General features: G+C 48.6%; 1 long non-coding RNA gene across 2 annotated transcripts in view; it reads left to right on the forward strand.

Moving 5' to 3' along the window:
• The window catches only part of LOC132207541 (uncharacterized), a 393,348-nt gene that overhangs the window by 107,946 nt on the left and 264,235 nt on the right, over positions 1-21,167 (forward strand). For both annotated transcript variants that reach the window (XR_009443524.1, XR_009443525.1), the window contains exon 6: positions 1,237-1,401. This is a non-coding gene — a long non-coding RNA (uncharacterized LOC132207541). The remainder of the gene's footprint in view (positions 1-1,236; positions 1,402-21,167) is intronic.

Here is a 21,167-nt window from a genome sequence, read left to right on the forward strand (position 1 = left end):
GGAACACAGCAGGGCAGGCAGCATCAGAGGCTCAAGAAAGTTGAGGTTTTGGGTCAGGACCCTTCCTGAGAAATGGAGGGTGGAAGGGAGCTCAGAAACAAGGAGCGTGGAGGGGGAGGTGGTGCTGGGGAAGGTAGGTGGGATGGTGATAAGTGAGTACTATCCAGATTGGAACAGATTTTCCCCAGCGTGCATTGAATACGAATTCCACATCACTGTCAAAATCTTAGTGACTGTTAACATTGATGTTTTTTGTCTGTGTGTTTCAGTAATTGCATGACAGTTTGAATGGTTCTTTGAGAGTGAGGAACCTATGGACTCTCACACACCAAGATGGAATTTAGTTCAAAGAGTGACTTCAAAATAGTTGCTTGCTTTTAAAATCTTGACTGTTTTGCTGCCCTGTTGAACGAATTTAGCTTCATACTGCTTCAATAGGAATTAGTCTTTAATAGGAACATATTTGTGAAACTTACAGTTCCGCAAGTTTTACCATAAACTGGTGCAGCCTTTCAGTGCTTGCAAAAAGGCTCACCTCTCTGTTAATACCGAAGGAAAATTGGAGTTTGAAAGTAAGTTCACCCGGCGTCAGGGAATGAAATGTTAATGTTGACTCGAATATAATTTTAAAAAAAGTAATATATTTGTGAAACACTAAACTCCAATTAAAATTTGGATTTGCCAGTTTTACAGATGGTTGGATATTGGATTCATTTTAAATGAGGGTGAAGATCACTTTAAATCCAGCATAATTGTGAAGAAAAGAAATAGCATGTCAAATAAAATTAACTGCATGACTCTACATGACCCTGTATATAGAATTTCATTCCGAACTATGAGACAGTTATGACCCCATACTACCTCTGTGCTCATGCCGAGAGTAAGACTCCTGTTTGACGTGCTGTGCACTGCATGGAATGGCGGCGACATCAGATTCATTGATGCTTGAGAATCAAAAGAATATGACGATAAGATTTAAAATCAAAATCTCATTGAACACTTCAAGCAATGTATTACAGGAAGAGGGGGAAAGCATGTATGACTAATAGAAGGTGGTGGCACAGATCAAATAGACCAGTGCCAAAACTTATCACAGATTTCACATTGAATGGAACAGTTTAAACAGGCTGGAGGAAGCAGACATGCCAGCTCAAACTTTTTGAATTTGTGCATTCTGTTCGTAAACATCAGCAAAATTGTGGGAAACATGTTTATTCTTTCTCTTTTATTGCACAGAACCATACGATTAGACTATTTTGATGAGGAATTCAAAGATTACGAGTCCCATCCGTTTGACTCACAGTTTGGTACCATGGGTCGGTACGATCTTCGTTCGAGAAGGAAAAGGGATTTTCCAGATACAGAAAATCGTCAAACCATTTACGACAAAGTCCGTTTCTGGTTAGTATTAATTAATGCAGTTAACATTTTTAGCTCGACATGATTGCACAATGGAGTCAATAAGAAAATTCCATCTGATATTCCACATAAATTTTAACCGGATATTAAAGCAGCTCATTTCTTTTTCTCGCTGTCTGCTGCTTTTAAGATTGGTTGTCTTATTGTCGAAATGTTTAGCTTTGACTCCATGGCTTCTTCCATTAGCTCACATTGAAACACATGTTTCTTCAGCCAAAAATGTACGGTTACCCGGTGTAGCTTGACTAACCTTCCCCTGCGGTTGTTCCCCTGAAATCCCCTGCGGTCGCTCCCCTGAAAAATAAGTATACCGTTTTGGGTACTGTTCCGGGGGACGACTTATCAGGGGCACGCAGTAGGGCGCAGGTCTCTGGCACAGAGTCTGTCCCTCTTGCACAGAAGGGAAGCGGGGATAGGAAGAGAGTGATAGTCAGTGGGGACTCACTCATTAGTTAGAGGGACTGATAGAGGATTTGCCGGGAACGAAAGAGACTGACGATTGGTGTGTTGCCTACCAGGTGCCAGGGTCCGTGATGTCTCGGATCATGTGTTTAGGGTCCTGAGGGGAGAGGTTGACCAGCCCCAAGTCGTGGTCCATGTAGGCACCAACGATGTAGGTAGAAAGAGTGATAGGGATGTCAGGCATGATTTGAGGGAGCTAGGGTGGAAGCTGAGAGCTAGAACAAACAGCGTGGTCGTCACTGGTTTGTCACCCGTACCACGTGTAGGCGAGGCAAAGAACAGGGAGAGATTTCAGCTGAAGACGTGGCTGCAGGGATGGTGCAGGTGGGAGGGCTTCAGGTACATGGACAATTGGGGCTCATTCTGGGGAAGGTGGGACCTGTACAAACAGGATGGTCTCCACTTGAACCAGAGGGGCACGAATATCCTGGGTGGGAAATTGGCTAGTGCCATTTGGGTGGATTTAAACGAGCTCAGAAGGGGGATGGGAAACTGAGGTGTAGTCCTAGTACACAGGAGGATGAGCGTAGGGAGGACATGGTCAGGACCTCACTGTCACAGAATTGTGCTGGCAGACAGCAAGCTGGATTGAAGTGTGACAACTTTAATGCCAGGAGTATCCAGAATAATGTAGGTGAGCTTGCAGCTTGGATAGGTACCTGGGACTTCGATGTTGTGGCCATTTCGGAGACATGGATAGAGCAGAGTCAGGAATGGATGTTGCAGGTTCTCGGGTTTAGATCTTTCATTAAGGTCTGGGAAGGTGGTAAAAGAGGGGGAGGTGTGGCTTTGTTGGTCAAGGACAGTATAACGGCGGCTGAAAGAACCTTTGAGGACTCGTCTACTGAGGTGGTATGGGCTGAGGTTGCCAAGGAAGGTTTGTCGACTGAGTCAGTGTGGGTGGAAGTTCGGAACAGCAAGGCAGCAGTCACTTCACTGGGGGTTTTCAACGGACCCCAAATAGCAGTTGGGAGATCGAAGAACTCATTGGCCGGCAGATTGTTGAAAAGTGCAAACGTAGCAGGGTTGTTGTTATGGGTGACTTCAACTTTTCCAATATAGATCGAAACCTCCTTCATGCAGATGGTTTGGATGGAGCCGTTTTTGTCAGGTGTGTTCAGGAGGGTTTCCTTCCTCAGTATGTGGACAGGCCGACGAGGGGGGGAGGCCATTTTGGATTTGGTGTTCGGCAGTGAGCCAGGACAGGTGTCAGATCTCGTGGTGGGAGAGCACTTTGGCGACAGTGACCACAACAGCCTCACATTTACTATAGCCGTGGAAAGGGAAAGGAGCAGTTACCAGGGGAAGATATTTAACTGGGGCAAAGGAAACTATGATGCTATCAGACAGGAGTTGGGAAGTAGAGATTGGGAGCAATTGTTCCACAGAAAGGGCACAGCAGACATGTGGAGGCTGTTCAAGGAGCAGTTGTTGCGAGTGATGTATAAATTTGTTCCTCTGAGACAGGTAAGAAGGGGTAAGATTAAGGAGCCTTGGATGACGGGTACAGAGGTGCTTCTTGTCAAAAAGAAAAAGGCAGCGTACGTAAGGTGGAGGAAGTGAGGGTCTAGCACAGCGTTAGAGTATGACAGGCTTGCTCGGAAGGAGCTCAAAAGATATTGCCTGTACAATTGTTACCTGTTACAACCTTTGCGTCCACGCTTGCTCATTCAATGGTGTCAAGATGCCAGCAGTGCATGTACCTTCTCCATCCCGTAATGCCGTCAGCTCACACAAGACATAGTCCTTACTTAAAATCTTCTGATCAACCAAAGTTCATTGTCATGGACATTTTAGTTATCTGTCATGAAACGAAAACTGATTCTGACTGGCATGACCTGCAGTGCAAATGAATACAATCTGCGAAACAAGATTCCTTCTGGGCTTGCATCCACTACAGATAATTGCTTTTCAAAGACGTTGCATACATGCATTTTTTTCTCCTAGATTTCACCTTAGATTTTTTTTTGTTTATGCATGTTGTGTGGGTTTCCAGTCAGGCCCATAAACACAGGTTGATGCAGTGACTGTTATAACACGGTATTGAAGGAGAATTTGTGATCTTTGGAGTTTCATTCCAGTGTCTGAAGGAGTGCACCATCAAGCCACTTCAGATCTCTACTGGTGACTATATTGTTGCAAGTTTTCAAGTGTTACCGATGGTCACATAAAATATGGCCTTTTTGTTGTTGCACTATTCATCTTAACTGCACCTTATCTCGTATTTAGGCTTGGAAACAATTTTAATTTTTTTGATTTACTAATTCAAAATCATTTCTGATTGTTGTCATGATATCTACAATATGTTATTTTGGTTGGACATACAGGATTGGATCTGTCTTTCCCCAACTATGAATGGAAATAAAGTATGCGCTTATAAAACCCCTTCTGGGCAAGGTAGTTGCTCAGTGGTTAGAGCTGCTCATGCACTGGGGAGCCAATTGAGATTCCAGTCTTGGGTAATTATCTGTGTGGAATTGACACGTCCTCCCCGCGTCTGCAAGGGGCTTCTGCCAGGTGCTGCAGTTTCCTCCCATTGTTCAAAGATGTGCAGGTCCTTATATGTGATTTGTGAAGCATTTCTTCAATGTTTCAATCCTGCCAGCATCCAGTGCCTTGGACAAAATAACTGGAGATGAATAAAAGATACTGTGCCTTTTGACACCATTTCCTGCTGGATTTTCATCAATCCTGCTTAATATCGGTGACAACTTCCATGACCTTTTTGATGCTATGTCTGAATTGACAGTCTAGTTCCAAATATTTGTTGTGCAGTATTTCAAGGTCTCTGTTACAGCATACCCATGAATGTCCACATCAAAAGATACTTTCATATCATAGAATCCCTACAGTGTGGAAACAAGCCCCTTTTGACCCAACAAGTCCACAGCCACCCTCCAAAGAGCATCTCACCCTGACCCATCCCTCGACCCTTTCCTCAGTAACCCCACATTTCCCATGACTAACACACTGAATCTACACATCCCTAAACACAATGGGCAAGTTTGGCATGGCCCATACACCTAGCTTGCACATCTTTGGACTGTGGGAGGAAACCAGAGCACCCAGCAGGAACCCATGCAGGCATGGGCAGAATGTACAAGCTCCGCACAGAAGATCGCCCAACGGTGGGATCGAACCTGGGTCCCTGGCGCTGTGAGTCAGCAGTGCTAACCACTGAGCCACCGTGCTGCCCTTGGAGTTAGACAGAGCTTGCTTGTTCCTGGGTGGCCTCAAACTGCCAACCTCCACTTAGTGGCAAAAGTGCTGACCAACTGCACTCATCTTCCCTGGTTTTTGCTTTGTATCATTGAATTCAATCCGTCAAACTCTATGATAAATATTTAAATTTCCATTGATATGTGCGGGTTGTTTTTAGTACACAGTATTGGTTTATTATGTTTTATTGCTAAATAATGAATATTGTATGTATATGCAAATGGGCAAGTTGGTAACGATGCAGTCCGCAGACCTGGAAGATAATAACACTGTCCTTCAATCGCCCACAATGCCCTCTGCAAATTGTTAGAAAACAAAAATTTCTATAAAATTCATCTCTCCTCCCGTCAGTCGATCAAAATTAATTCAGGATTTTGTACAGGCCAATAACTGTAAGATTACACGAGCCGAAACAAAACTACTGGCTCATATTAGTTCAGTAAAGTGAAAGGGCAACAATAGAGGCAGTAGGAACTGCAGATGCTGGAGAATCTGAGATAAGAAGGTGTAAAGCTGGATGAACACAGCAGGCCAAGCAGTATCATCCGGCTCTGCACATTGTTATCTCAGATTCTCCAGCGCCAATTTTCTGAAGTAGGGTCTCGTCCCGAAACATCAGCTTTCTTGCTCCTCTGCTGCTTGAGCTGCTGTGTTCATCCAGCTCTCTACCTTGGGCAACAATAGAGTATGTTTTAAGTCACTAGATATGTTATGTGGGTTTGTCTTCCTTCGGGTGGAGTTAGTGGAACCGAAAAAGATGTCTCCCTCACAGCGTTTGTGACAAAAGAATTGCATCGTTCCTTGGCGGCCTTTCAACAGAAGAATATTCAGAGATTTCCCGAGTGGTAAGAATGTAACTTCTTTTACTTCTCTTTATCTCACTTTTTCCAACAATTGGAAAATAGATTTTAGAAATAACGTCGAGCTGATGAAGTGTGAAAAGAATAATAATTTCAAGCAGTGGTGGGAGTTGGTCAGTGAGGTGGGAGGAGTGGATAGGTGGGAGAGAAGGCGGACAGGTCATGGAGGCGGGGATGAGGGGAGGAGATAGTCTTGGGATGAGGCTGGCGGGTGGGGAGATTTTGAGGGTGGCAAAGTCCAAATTGAGGCTATTGAGTTGGAAGCTCCCGAGGTGGAATATGAGGTGCTGCTCCTCCAGTTTCTGGGTGGTTTGGTTGTGACACTGGAAGAGGCCCAGGATGGACATGTCGTTCAGGGAGTGGGAGGGGGAGTTGAAGTGATGCAATGATTTGGATATGAAAATAGAAGGTGTGGTAGCCAGCCAAGAAGGTCACCTCAGAATGCAATGGGACATTGACAAGGGCCAGTAAACTGAGGAATGGCAGATGGAGTTGAGGTTAGATAAATGTGAGGTGCTAGATTTTGGAAAGGCAAATCAGTGCAGCACGTTTACACTGAAGGTTGTGGGGAGTGTTGCTTAATAAAGAGACGCTGAAGTGCAGTTTCGTAGTTCCTTCAAAGTATAGCCACCGGTAGAAAGGATATGAAGGAGACATTTGGTGTGCTCGCCTTTATCGGTCAGTGCATTGAGGATAGGAGTTGGGAGATCACTTAGCAGCCATGTAGGACGTTGGTTCGGCTGCTTTTGGAATACTGCAATCGATTTTGGTCTCCTTGCGAGAGGAAGGATGTCGGCGCAACGTTGAGGGCCGAAGGGCCTGTTGTGCGCTGTATTGTTGTATGTTGTAAACTTGAAAGGGTTCAGAGAAGATCTACAAGGATGTTACGAGCATCGGAGGTTGGAGGTATACCGTGGGCTTGAACAGGCAGCTATTTCTTGGAACTTTGGAGTTCAGGGCTGACCATATGGAAGTTTATACAATTACGAGGGACGTGGATAGAGCGAACAGCCAAGATCTTTTCCCCGGGTTGCTGGAATCCAAAACTGGAGGGAATAGGTTAAAAATGAGAGAGGGAAGATTTAAAATGGACCGGATTTTTTTCAGAGTGGTGCATGTATGGAATGAGCTGCCAGAGGAAGTGGTGGAGGCTTGTACGTTTAAAAGGCATGTGGATGGGTATCTGAATAGGATGGGTTGAGAGGAATATGGGCCAAATGGGCAAATGGGACTAAATTAATTTAGGATATCTGGTCAACATAGACAAATTGTGCCAAAGGATCTGTTTCCCGACTGTACATCTCTCTGACTCTCAGTGTCTTTCTTCTGAACCACGTGGCCCATAAGTAGAAAAACTTGAATCAGGATTTGGGAATGTGACAATTCTAATTGGATCTGTTTGATGAAATTAACTCTGTAGGTAATGGAGGTTGAATTATGACTTATCAAATTTGAGTTTATTTCAGCAACTTATAGAATAGAGGAGACACATGTAATCAAAATTGAAAATCAAAACTTGGTAAAATTTTGCATTGGAAATACATGACAAGCCATTGGAGGAGATTCATGACCATTGCATTCAAGTGAGAACAACAAATACGATTCATTGACTCAGTGAAACGGGATGCAGTGACTCAGTGAAACGGGATGCAGTGACTCAGTGAAACGGGATGCAGTGACTCAGTGAAATTGGATGCAGTGACTCAGTGAAATTGGATGCAGTGACTGAGGGTAATGGGATGCAGTGACTGAGGGTAATGGGATGCAGTGACTGAGGGTAATGGGATGCAGTGACTGAGGGTAATGGGATGCAGTGACTGAGGGTAATGGGATGCAGTGACTGAGGGTAATGGGATGCAGTGACTGAGGGTAATGGGATGCAGTGACTGAGGGTAATGGGATGCAGTGACTGAGGGTAATGGGATGCAGTGACTGAGGGTAATGGGATGCAGTGACTGAGGGTAATGGGATGCAGTGACTGATGTAAAGGGGATGCTGTGACTGTTGGAATGGAATGCAGTGACTGATGGAAATGGAATGCAGTGACTGAGGGAAATGGGATGCAGTGACTGTGTGAAATGGGTTGCAGTGACTGATGGAAATGGGATGCAGTGACAGGGAAAGGAGATGCAGTGACTGTGAATGTGGGACGCTGTGACTGAGGGAAATGGATGCACTGTCTCAGTTGAATAGGATTCATTGTCACAGTTGAATAGGATTCATTGTCTCAGTTGAATAGGATTCACTGTCTCAGTTGAATAGGATTCACTGTCTCAGTTGAATAGGATTCACTGTCTCAGTTGAATAGGATTCACTGTCTCAGTTGAATAGGATTCACTGTCTCAGTTGAATAGGATTCACTGTCTCAGTTGAATAGGATTCACTGTCTCAGTTGAATAGGATTCACTGTCTCAGTTGAATAGGATTCACTGTCTCAGTTGAATAGGATTCACTGTCTCAGTTGAATAGGATTCACTGTCTCAGTTGAATAGGATTCACTGTCTCAGTTGAATAGGATTCACTGTCTCAGTTGAATAGGATTCACTGTCTCAGTTGAATAGGATTCACTGTATCCGTTTAATTGGATGCAGTCCCTGAGTGAAATAGGATGCAGTGACTGATGGAAATGGAATGCAGTGACTGAGGCAAAGCAGATGCAGTGCCTGTGGAAACGGGAGGCTGTGACTGAGGGTAATGGGTTGCATTGACTGAGGGTAATGGGTTGCATTGACTGAGTGAAATGGGATGCCGTGGCTGAGTGAAATGGGATGTCGTGGCTGAGTGAAATGGGATGTCGTGGCTGAGTGAAATGGGATGCCGTGGCTGAGTGAAATGGGATGCCGTGGCTGAGTGAAATGGGATGCCGTGGCTGAGTGAAATGGGATGCCGTGGCTGAGTGAAATGGGATGCCGTGGCTGAGTGAAATGGGATGCCGTGGCTGAGTGAAATGGGATGCCGTGGCTGAGTGAAATGGGATGCCGTGGCTGAGTGAAATGGGATGCCGTGGCTGAGTGAAATGGGATGCCGTGGCTGAGTGAAATGGGATGCCGTGGCTGAGTGAAATGGGATGCCGTGGCTGAGTGAAATGGGATGCCGTGGCTGAGTGAAATGGGATGCCGTGGCTGAGTGAAATGGGATGCCGTGGCTGAGTGAAATGGGATGCAGTGACTGAGTGAAATGGGATGCAGTGACTGAGCGAATGGAAATGAAGTGACTGATGGAAAGGAGATGCAGTGACTGAGTGAAATGGATGGCTGAATGGAATGGGACGCAGGGACTGAGAGAAATGGGATAATGTTACTGAGGGGAATGAGTTGCAGTGACTGAGGGAAATGGAATTCAGTCACTGCGTGAAATGGGATGCAGTGACTGAGAGAAATGGGATGCAGTGACTGAGAGAAATGGGATGCAGTGTCTGAGGGGAATGGGATAGAATGACTGAGGGGAATCGGATAGAATGACTGAGGGGAATCGGATAGAATGACTGAGGGGAATGGGATACAATGACTGAGGGGAATGTGATGCAGTGACTGAGTGAAATGGGATGCAGTGACTGAGTGAAATGGGATGCAGTGACTGAGGGAAATGAGATGCAGTGTCTGAGGGGAATGGGATACAATGACTGAGGGGAATGTGATGCAGTGACTGAGTGAAATGGGATGCAGTGACTGAGTGAAATGGGATGCAGTGACTGAGGGAAATGAGATGCAGTGTCTGAGGGGAATGGGATACAATGACTGAGGGGAATCGGATAGAATGACTGAGGGGAATCGGATAGAATGACTGAGGGGAATGGGATACAATGACTGAGGGGAATGGGATACAATGACTGAGGGGAATGTGATGCAGTGACTGAGTGAAATGTGATGCAGTGACTGAGTGAAATGTGATGCAGTGACTGAGTGAAATGTGATGCAGTGACTGAGTGAAATGGGATGCAGTGACTGAGTGAAATGGAATGCAGTGACTGTGGAAAATGGGATGCAGTGGCAGAGTGAAATGGGATGCTGTGACTCAGTGGAATGGGATGCAGTGACTCAGTGGAATGTGACGCATTGACTGAGGGAAAGGTGATTCAGTGACTGTGGGAAATGGCATGCTGTGACTGAGGAAAGGAGATGCAGTGACTGTGGGAAATGGGACGCAGTGACGGAGGGAAATGGGACGCAGTGACGGAGGGAAATGGGACGCAGTGACTGAGTGAAATGGGATGCCGTGGCTGAGTAAAATGGGATGCCGTGCCTGAGTGAAATGGGGTGCAGTGCCTGAGTGAAATGGGGTGCAGTGCCTGAGTGAAATGGGGTGCAGTGCCTGAGGGAATGGAAATGCAGTGACTGTGGGAAATGGGATGCAGTGACTGAGTGAAATGGGATGCAGTGGCTGAATGGAATGGGACGCAAGGACTGAGAGAAATGGGATACAGTGACTGAGGGGAATGGGATGCAGTGGTTGAGTGAACTGGGATGCAGTGACTGAGGGAAATGGGATGCAGTGGCTGTGGGAAATGGGATGCAGTGGTTGCGTGAACTGGGATGCAGTGACTGAGTGAAATGGGATGCAGTGGCTGAGGGATAGGAAATGCAGTGACTGTGGGAAATGGGATGCAGTGATTGTGGGAAATGGGATGCTGTGACTTAGGGTAATGGGTTGCAGTGACTGATTGAAATGCAATGCAGTGACTGAGGGAATTGGGACGCATTGACTGAGTGCAATGTGTTGCAGTGAATGATTGAAATGTGCTACAGTGACTGTGTGAAATGGGATGCAGTGACTGTGTGAAATGGGATGCAGTGACTGTGTGAAATGGGAGGCAGTGACTGTGTGAAATGGGAGGCAGTGACTGTGTGAAATGGGATGCAGTGACTGTGTGAAATGGGATGCAGTGACTGTGTGAAATGGGATGCAGTGACTGTGTGAAATGGGATGCAGTGACTGTGGGAAATGGGATGCAGTGACTGTGGGAAATGGGATGCAGTGACTGTGGGAAATGGGATGCAGTGACTGAGTGACATGGGAGGCAGTGACTGAGTGAAATGGAATGCAGTGTCTGTTGGAAATGGGATGCTGTGACTGATGTAAAGGGGATGCAGTGACTGATGGAAATCTGATGCAGTGACAGGGAAAGGAGATGCAGTGACTGTGAATGTGGGATGCTGTGACTGAGGGAAATGGATGCACTGTCTCAGTTGAATAGGATTCACTGTATCCGTTAAATGGGATGCAGTCCCCGAGTGAGATGGGATGCAGTCCCCGAGTCAAATGGGATGCAGTGACTGATGGAAATGGGATGCAGTGACTGAGTGAAATGTGATGCTGTGACTCAGTGGAATGGGATGCAGTCACTCAGTGAAATGTGATGCATTGACTGAGGGAAAGGTGATTCAGTGACTGAGGGGAATGGCATGCTGTGACTGAGGGGAATGGCATGCTGTGACTGAGGGGAATGGCATGCAGTGACTGAGGGGAATGGCATGCAGTGACTGAGGGGAATGGGATGCAGTGACTGAGGGGAATGGGATGCAGTGACTGAGGGGAATGGGATGCAGTGACTGATGGAAATGGGATGCAGTGACTGAGTGAAATGGGATGCTGTGACTCAGTGGAATGTGATGCATTGACTGAGGGAAAGGTGATTCAGTGACTGTGGGAAATGGCATGCTGTGACTTAGGAAAGGAGATGCAGTGACTGTGGGAAATGGGACGCAGTGACGGAGGGAAATGGGATGCAGTCCCCGAGTGAAATGGGATGCAGTGACTGATGGAAATGGGATGCAGTGACTGAGTGAAATGTGATGCTGTGACTCAGTGGAATGGGATGCAGTCACTCAGTGAAATGTGATGCATTGACTGAGGGAAAGGTGATTCAGTGACTGAGGGGAATGGCATGCTGTGACTGAGGGGAATGGCATGCTGTGACTGAGGGGAATGGCATGCTGTGACTGAGGGGAATGGCATGCAGTGACTGAGGGGAATGGGATGCAGTGACTGAGGGGAATGGGATGCAGTGACTGAGGGGAATGGGATGCAGTGACTGATGGAAATGGGATGCAGTGACTGAGTGAAATGGGATGCTGTGACTCAGTGGAATGTGATGCATTGACTGAGGGAAAGGTGATTCAGTGACTGTGGGAAATGGCATGCTGTGACTTAGGAAAGGAGATGCAGTGACTGTGGGAAATGGGACGCAGTGACGGAGGGAAATGGGATGCAGTCCCCGAGTGAAATGGGATGCAGTGACTGATGGAAATGGGATGCAGTGACTGAGTGAAATGGGATGCTGTGACTCAGTGGAATGGGATGCAGTGACTCAGTGGAATGGGATGCATTGACTGAGGGAAAGGTGATTCAGTGACTGTGGGAAATGGCATGCTGTGACTGAGGAAAGGAGATGCAGTGACTGTGGGAAATGGGGTGCAGTGACGGAGGGAAATGGGGTGCAGTGACGGAGGGAAATGGGACGCAGTGACTGAGTGAAATGGGATGCCGTGGCTGAGTGAACTGGGGTGCAGTGCCTGAGTGAACTGGGGTGCAGTGCCTGAGTGAAATGGGGTGCTGTGCCTGAGTGAAATGGGATGCAGTGACTGAGGGAATGGAAATGCAGTGACTGTGGGAAATGGGATGCAGTGACTGAGTGAAATGGGATGCAGTGGCTGAATGGAATGGGACGCAAGGACTGAGAGAAATGGGATACAGTGACTGAGGGGAATGGGATGCCGCGGCTGAGTGAAATGGGATGCAGTGGCTGAGTGAAATGGGATGCAGTGGTTGAGTGAAATGGGATGCAGTGACTGAGTGAAATGGGATGCAGTGACTGAGTGAACTGGGTTGCAGTGACTGAGTGAAATGGGATGCAGTGGCTGTGGGAAATGGGATGCAGTGGTTGCGTGAACTGGGATGCAGTGGCTGAGTGAAATGGGATGCAGTGGCTGAGTGAAATGGGATGCAGTGGCTGAGTGAAAGGGGATGCCGTGGCTGAGTGAAAGGGGATGCCGTGGCTGAGGGATAGGAAATGCAGTGATTGTGGGAAATGGGATGCTGTGACTTAGGGTAATGGGTTGCAGTGACTGAGTGAAATGCAATGCAGTGACTGAGGGAATTGGGACGCATTGACTGAGTGCAATGTGTTGCAGTGCATGATTGAAATGGGATGCAGTGACTGTGTGAAATGGGAGGCAGTGACTGTGTGAAATGGGAGGCAGTGACTGTGTGAAATGGGAGGCAGTGACTGTGTGAAATGGGAGGCAGTGACTGTGTGAAATGGGAGGCAGTGACTGTGTGAAATGGGAGGCAGTGACTGTGTGAAATGGGAGGCAGTGACTGTGTGAAATGGGAGGCAGTGACTGTGTGAAATGGGAGGCAGTGACTGTGTGAAATGGGAGGCAGTGACTGTGTGAAATGGGAGGCAGTGACTGTGTGAAATGGGAGGCAGTGACTGTGTGAAATGGGAGGCAGTGACTGTGTGAAATGGGAGGCAGTGACTGTGTGAAATGGGAGGCAGTGACTGAGGGATCGGAAATGCAGTGACTGTGGGAAATGGGATGCAGTGACTGTGAATGTGGGATGCTGTGACTGAGGGAAATGGATGCACTGTCTCAGTTAAATAGGATTCACTGTTAAATGGGATGCAGTGCCTGAGTGAAATTGGATGCAGTCCCCGAGTGAGATGGGATGCAGTCCCCGAGTGAAATGGGAAGCAGTGACTGATGGAAATGGGATGCAGTGACTGAGTGAAATGGGATGCTGTAACTCAGTGGAATGGGATGCAGTCACTCAGTGAAATGTGACGCATTGACTGAGGGAAAGGTGATTCAGTGACTGAGGGGAATGGCATGCTGTGACTGAGGGGAATGGGATGCAGTGGCTGAGTGAAATGGGATGCAGTGACTGAGTGAAATGTGATGCAGTGCCTGAGTGAAATGTGATGCAGTGCCTGAGTGAACTGGGATTCACTGACTGAGTGAACTGGGATGCAGTGACTGATGGTAATGGGATGCAGTGACTGATGGTAATGGGATGCAGTGACTGATGGTAATGGGATGCAGTGACTGATGGTAATGGGATGCAGTGACTGAGGGTAATGGGATGCAGTGACTGAGGGTAATGGGATGCAGTGTCTCAGTAAAATGGGGTGCAGTGTCTGAGTGAAATGGGATGCTGTGACTGAGTGAAATGGGATGCTGTGACTCAGTGAAATGAGCTGCAGTGACTGAGTGAAATAAGCTGCAGTGACTGAGTGAAATGGGATGCAGTGACTGAGTGAAATGGGATGCAGTGACTGAGTGAAATGGGATGCAGTGGCTGTGTGAAATGGGATGCAGTGGCTGTGTGAAATGGGATGCAGTGGCTGTGTGAAATGGGATGCAGTGGCTGTGTGAAATGGGATGCAGTGGCTGTGTGAAATGGGATGCAGTGGCTGTGTGAAATGGGATGCAGTGGCTGTGTGAAATGGGATGCAGTGGCTGTGTGAAATGGGATGCAGTGGCTGTGTGAAATGGGATGCAGTGGCTGTGTGAAATGGGATGCAGTGGCTGTGTGAAATGGGATGCAGTGGCTGTGTGAAATGGGATGCAGTGGCTGTGTGAAATGGGATGCAGTGGCTGTGTGAACTGGGATGCAGTGACTGAGGCAAAGGAGAGGCAGTGACTGTGGGAAATGGCGTGCTGTGACTGAGGGAAATGGGATGCAGTGACTGAGGGAAAGGAAATGCAGTGACTGTGGAAAATGGGACACAGTGACTGAGTGAAATGGGATGCAGTGGCTGAATGGAATGGCATGCAGGGACTGAGGGAAATGGGTTGCAGTGACTGACGGAAATCGGATGCAGTGACAGGGTAAGGAGATGCAGTGATTGTGGATGTGGGATGCTGTGACTGAGGGAAATGGAAAGCATTGGCTGATGGTAATGGGTTGCAGTGGCTGAGTGAAATGGGATGCTGTGGCTGAGTGAAATGGGATGCTGTGGCTGAGTGAAATGGGATGCTGTGGCTGAGTGAAATGGGATGCTGTGGCTGAGTGAAATGGGATGCTGTGGCTGAGTGAAATGGGATGCTGTGGCTGAGTGAAATGGGATGCTGTGGCTGAGTGAAATGGGATGCTGTGGCTGAGTGAAATGGGATGCTGTGGCTGAGTGAAATGGGATGCTGTGGCTGAGTGAAATGGGATGCTGTGGCTGAGTGAAATGGGATGCAGTGGCTGAGGGAAATGGGATGTAGGGACTGAGTGAATTGGGATTCAGTGATTGATTGAAATGGAATGCAGTGTCTGTCAGAAATGGGATACTGTGACTAAGGGAAATTGGATGCTGTTAGTGTGGGAAATTGGATGTAGTGACTGAGCGTAATGGGACGCAGTGGCTGAGGGATAGGAAATGCAGTTACTGTGGGAAATGGGATGCAGTGACTTAGGGTAATGGGTTGCAGTGACTGAGGGTAATGGGTTGCAGTGACTGAGGGTAATGGGTTGCAGTGACTGAGGGTAATGGGTTGCAGTGACTGAGGGTAATGGGTTGCAGTGACTGAGGGTAATGGGTTGCAGTGACTGAGGGTAATGGGTTGCAGTGACTGAGGGTAATGGGTTGCAGTGACTGAGGGTAATGGGATGCTGTGACGGAGGGTAATGGGACGCAGTGACTGAGTGAAATGGGATGCAGTGGCTAAGTGAAATGGGATGCTGTGGCTGAGTCAATTGGGATGCAGTGACTGAGTGAAATGGGATGCAATGACTGATGGAAATGGGATGCAGTGACTGATAGAAATGGGATGCAGTGACTGAGGGAAATGGGATGCAGTGACTGAGGGAAATGGGATGCAGTGACTGAGGGAAATGGGATGCAGTGACTGAGTGAAATGGGTTGCAGTGACTGAGTGAAATGGGTTGCAGTGACTGAGGGAAATGGGTTGCAGTGACTGAGGGTAATGGGTTGCAGTGACTGAGGGTAATGGGTTGCAGTGACTGAGGGTAATGGGTTGCAGTGACTGAGGGTAATGGGATGCTGTGACTCAGTGGAATGTGACGCATTGAGTGAGGGAAAGGTGATTCAGTGACTGTGGGAAATGGCATGCTGTGACTGTGGGAAATGGGACGCAGTGACGGAGGGTAATGGGACGCAGTGACTGAGTGAAATGGGACGCCGTGGCTGAGTGAAATGGGACGCCGTGGCTGAGTGAAATGGGACGCCGTGGCTGAGTGAAATGGGACGCCGTGGCTGAGTGAAATGGGACGCCGTGGCTGAGTGAAATGGGACGCCGTGGCTGAGTGAAATGGGACGCCGTGGCTGAGTGAAATGGGACGCCGTGGCTGAGTGAAATGGGACGCCGTGGCTGAGTGAAATGGGACGCCGTGGCTGAGTGAAATGGGACGCCGTGGCTGAGTGAAATGGGACGCCGTGGCTGAGTGAAATGGGACGCCGTGGCTGAGTGAAATGGGACGCCGTGGCTGAGTGAAATGGGACGCCGTGGCTGAGGGAAATGGGTTGCAGTGACTGAGGGAATTGGGACGCATTGACTGAGTGCAATGTGTTGCAGTGAATGATTGAAATGTGTTGCAGTGACTGTGTGAAATGGGACGCTGTGACTCAGTGGAATGGGTTGCAGTCACTCAGTGGAATGTGACGCATTGACTGAGGGAAAGGTGATTCAGTGACTGTGGGAAATGGCATGCTGTGACGGAGGGAAATGGAACGCAGTGACTGAGTGAAATGGGATGCAGTGGCTAAGTGAAATGGGATGCCGTGGCTGAGTCAATTGGGATGCAGTGACTGAGTGAAATGGGATGCAATGACTGATGAAATAGGATGCTGTGAGTGAGTGAAATGGGATGCAGTGTCTGAGCGTAATGGGATGCAGTGACTGATGGTGATGGGATGCAGTGACTGAGACAAATTGGATGCAGAGACTGAGACAAATCGGATGCAGTGACTGATGTTAATGGGATGCAGTGACTGATGGAAATGGGATGCTTTGACTCAGGGAAATGGGATGCTTTGACTGAGGGAAATGGGATGCAGTGACTGAGTGAAATGTGTTGCAGTGACTGTGGGAAATGGGATGCAGTGGCTGTGGGAAATGGGATGCAGTGGTTGCATGAACTGGGATGCCGTGGCTGAGTGAAATGGGATGCCGTGGCTGAGTGAAAGGGGATGCCGTGGCTGAGGGATAGGAAATGCAGTGACTGTGGGAAAGGAAATGCAGTGATTGTGGGAAATGGGATGCTGTGACTTAGGGTAATGGGTTGCAGTGACTGAGTGAAATGCAATGCAGTGACTGAGGGAATTGGGACGCATTGACTGAGTGCAATGTGTTGCAGTGACTGTGTGAAATGGGACGCAGTGACTGTGGGAAATGGGATGCAGTGGCTGAGGGAAATGGGATGCAGTGACTGAGGGTAATGGGGTGCAGTGTCTGAGTGAAATGGGGTGCAGTGTCTGAGTGAAATGGGATGCAGTGACTGAGTGAACTGGGATGCAGTGACTGAGTGAACTGGGATGCAGTGACTGAGTGAACTGGGATGCAGTGACTGAGTGAACTGGGATGCAGTGGCTGAGTGAAATGGGATGCAGTGGCTGAGTGAAATGGGATGCAGTGGCTGAGTGAAATGGGATGCAGTGGCTGAGTGAAATGGGATGCAGTGGCTGAGTGAAATGGGATGCAGTGGCTGAGTGAAGTGGGATGCAGTGACTGATGGAAATGGGATGCAGTGACGGAGGCAAAGCAGATGCAGTGCCTGTGGAAATGGGATGCTGTCGCTCAGTGGAATGGGATGCAGTCACTCAGTGAAATGTGACGCATTGACTGAGGGAAAGGTGATTCAGTGACTGAGGGGAATGGCATGCAGTGACTGAGGGGAATGGCATGCAGTGACTGAGGGGAATGGCATGCAGTGACTGAGGGGAATGGCATGCAGTGACTGAGGGGAATGGCATGCAGTGACTGAGGGGAATGGCATGCAGTGACTGAGGGGAATGGCATGCAGTGACTGAGGGGAATGGGATGCAGTGACTGAGGGGAATGGGATGCAGTGACTGTGGGAAATGGGATGCAGTGACTGAGGGTAATTCGATGCAGTGACTGAGTGAACTGGGATTCACTGACTGAGTGAACTGGGATTCACTGACTGAGGGAAATGGGATGCAGTGACTGAGGGAAATGGGATGCAGTGACTGAGGGAAATGGGATGCAGTTGCTGAGTGAAATGGGATGCAGTGAGTGCGTGAAATGGGATGCAGTGAGTGCGTGAAATGGGATGCAGTGAGTGCGTGAAATGGGATGCAGTGAGTGCGTGAAATGGGATGCAGTGACTGAGGGTAATGGGATGCAGTGACTGTGTGAAATGGGATGCAGTGACTGAAGGAATTGGGATGCAGTGATTGAGTGAAATTTGATGCAGTGACTGTGTGAACTGGGATGCAGTGAATGTGGGAAATGGGATGCAGTGTCTGATGGAAATGGGATGCAGTACTGATGGAAATGTGATGCATTGACTGAGGAAATGTGATGCAGTGACTGAGTGAAATGGGAGGCTGTGACTGAGTGAAGTGGGAGGCTGTGACTGAGTGAAGTGGGAGGCTGTGACTGAGTGAAGTGGGAGGCTGTGACTGAGTGAAGTGGGAGGCTGTGACTGAGTGAAGTGGGAGGCTGTGACTGAGTGAAGTGGGAGGCTGTGACTGAGTGAAGTGGGAAGCTGTGACTGAGTGAAGTGGGATGCAGTGACTGAGTGAACTGGGATGCAGTGACTGAGTGAACTGGGATGCAGTGTCTGATGGAAATGGGATGCAGTACTGATGGAAATGTGATGCATTGACTGAGGAAATGTGATGCAGTGACTGAGTGAAATGGGAGGCTGTGACTGAGTGAAGTGGGAGGCTGTGACTGAGTGAAGTGGGAGGCTGTGACTGAGTGAAGTGGGAGGCTGTGACTGAGTGAAGTGGGAGGCTGTGACTGAGTGAAGTGGGAGGCTGTGACTGAGTGAAGTGGGAGGCTGTGACTGAGTGAAGTGGGAGGCTGTGACTGAGTGAAGTGGGATGCAGTGACTGAGTGAAGTGGGATGCAGTGACTGAGTGAAGTGGGATGCAGTGACTGAGTGAAGTGGGATGCAGTGACTGAGTGAAGTGGGATGCAGTGACTGAGTGAAGTGGGATGCAGTGACTGAGTGAAGTGGGATGCAGTGACTGAGTGAAGTGGGATGCAGTGACTGAGTGAAGTGGGATGCAGTGACTGAGTGAAGTGGGATGCAGTGACTGAGTGAAGTGGGATGCAGTGACTGAGTGAAGTGGGATGCAGTGACTGAGTGAAGTGGGATGCAGTGACTGAGTGAAGTGGGATGCAGTGACTGAGTGAAGTGGGATGCAGTGACTGAGTGAAGTGGGATGCAGTGACTGAGTGAAGTGGGATGCAGTGACTGAGTGAAGTGGGATGCAGTGACTGAGTGAACTGGGATGCAGTGACTGAGTGAACTGGGATGCAGTGACTGAGTGAACTGGGATGCAGTGACTGAGTGAACTGGGATGCAGTGACTGAGTGAACTGGGATGCAGTGACTGAGTGAACTGGGATGCAGTGACTGAGTGAACTGGGATGCAGTGACTGAGTGAACTGGGATGCAGTGACTGAGTGAACTGGGATGCAGTGACTGAGTGAACTGGGATGCAGTGACTGAGTGAACTGGGATGCAGTGACTGAGTGAACTGGGATGCAGTGACTGAGTGAACTGGGATGCAGTGACTGAGTGAACTGGGATGCAGTGACTGAGGGAAAGGAAATGCAGTGACTGTGGGAAATGGGATGCAGGGACTGAGGGAAATGGGTTGCAGTCACTGACGGAAATCGGATGCAGTGACAGGGTAAGGAGATGCAGTGACTGTGGATGTGGGATGCTGTGACTGATGGAAATGGGATGCAGTGGCTGAGTGAAATGGGATGCAGTGGCTGAGTGAAATGGGATGCAGTGGCTGAGTGAAATGGGATGCAGTGGCTGAGTGAAATGGGATGCAGTGGCTGAGTGAAATGGGATGCAGTGGCTGAGTGAAATGGGATGCAGTGGCTGAGTGAAATGGGATGCAGTGGCTGAGTGAAATGGGATGCAGTGGCTGAGTGAAGTGGGATGCAGTGGCTGAGTGAAGTGGGATGCAGTGACTGATGGAAATGGGATGCAGTGACGGAGGCAAAGCAGATGCAGTGCCTGTGGAAATGGGATGCTGTCGCTCAGTGGAATGGGATGCAGTCACTCAGTGAAATGTGACGCATTGACTGAGGGAAAGGTGATTCAGTGACTGAGGGGAATGGCATGCAGTGACTGAGGGGAATGGCATGCAGTGACTGAGGGGAATGGCATGCAGTGACTGAGGGGAATGGCATGCAGTGACTGAGGGGAATGGCATGCAGTGACTGAGGGGAATGGCATGCAGTGACTGAGGGGAATGGGATGCAGTGACTGTGGGAAATGGGATGCAGTGACTGAGGGTAATTCGATGCAGTGACTGAGTGAACTGGGATTCACTGACTGAGTGAACTGGGATTCACTGACTGAGGGAAATGGGATGCAGTGACTGAGGGAAATGGGATGCAGTGACTGAGGGAAATGGGATGCAGTGACTGAGGGAAATGGGATGCAGTTGCTGAGTGAAATGGGATGCAGTGAGTGCGTGAAATGGGATGCAGTGAGTGCGTGAAATGGGATGCAGTGAGTGCGTGAAATGGGATGCAGTGACTGAGGGTAATGGGATGCAGTGACTGAGGGTAATGGGATGCAGTGACTGTGTGAAATGGGATGCAGTGACTGAAGGAATTGGGATGCAGTGAATGTGGGAAATGGGATGCAGTGTCTGATGGAAATGGGATGCAGTACTGATGGAAATGTGATGCATTGACTGAGGAAATGTGATGCAGTGACTGAGTGAAATGGGAGGCTGTGACTGAGTGAAGTGGGAGGCTGTGACTGAGTGAAGTGGGAGGCTGTGACTGAGTGAAGTGGGAGGCTGTGACTGAGTGAAGTGGGAGGCTGTGACTGAGTGAAGTGGGAGGCTGTGACTGAGTGAAGTGGGAGGCTGTGACTGAGTGAAGTGGGAGGCTGTGACTGAGTGAAGTGGGAGGCTGTGACTGAGTGAAGTGGGAGGCTGTGACTGAGTGAAGTGGGAGGCTGTGACTGAGTGAAGTGGGAGGCTGTGACTGAGTGAAGTGGGAGGCTGTGACTGATGGAAATGGGATGCAGTAAC

Source organism: Stegostoma tigrinum (genome assembly GCF_030684315.1).
Source record: "Stegostoma tigrinum isolate sSteTig4 chromosome 24 unlocalized genomic scaffold, sSteTig4.hap1 SUPER_24_unloc_2, whole genome shotgun sequence".
In the NCBI taxonomy this organism is placed as follows: Eukaryota; Metazoa; Chordata; class Chondrichthyes; order Orectolobiformes; family Stegostomatidae; genus Stegostoma; species Stegostoma tigrinum.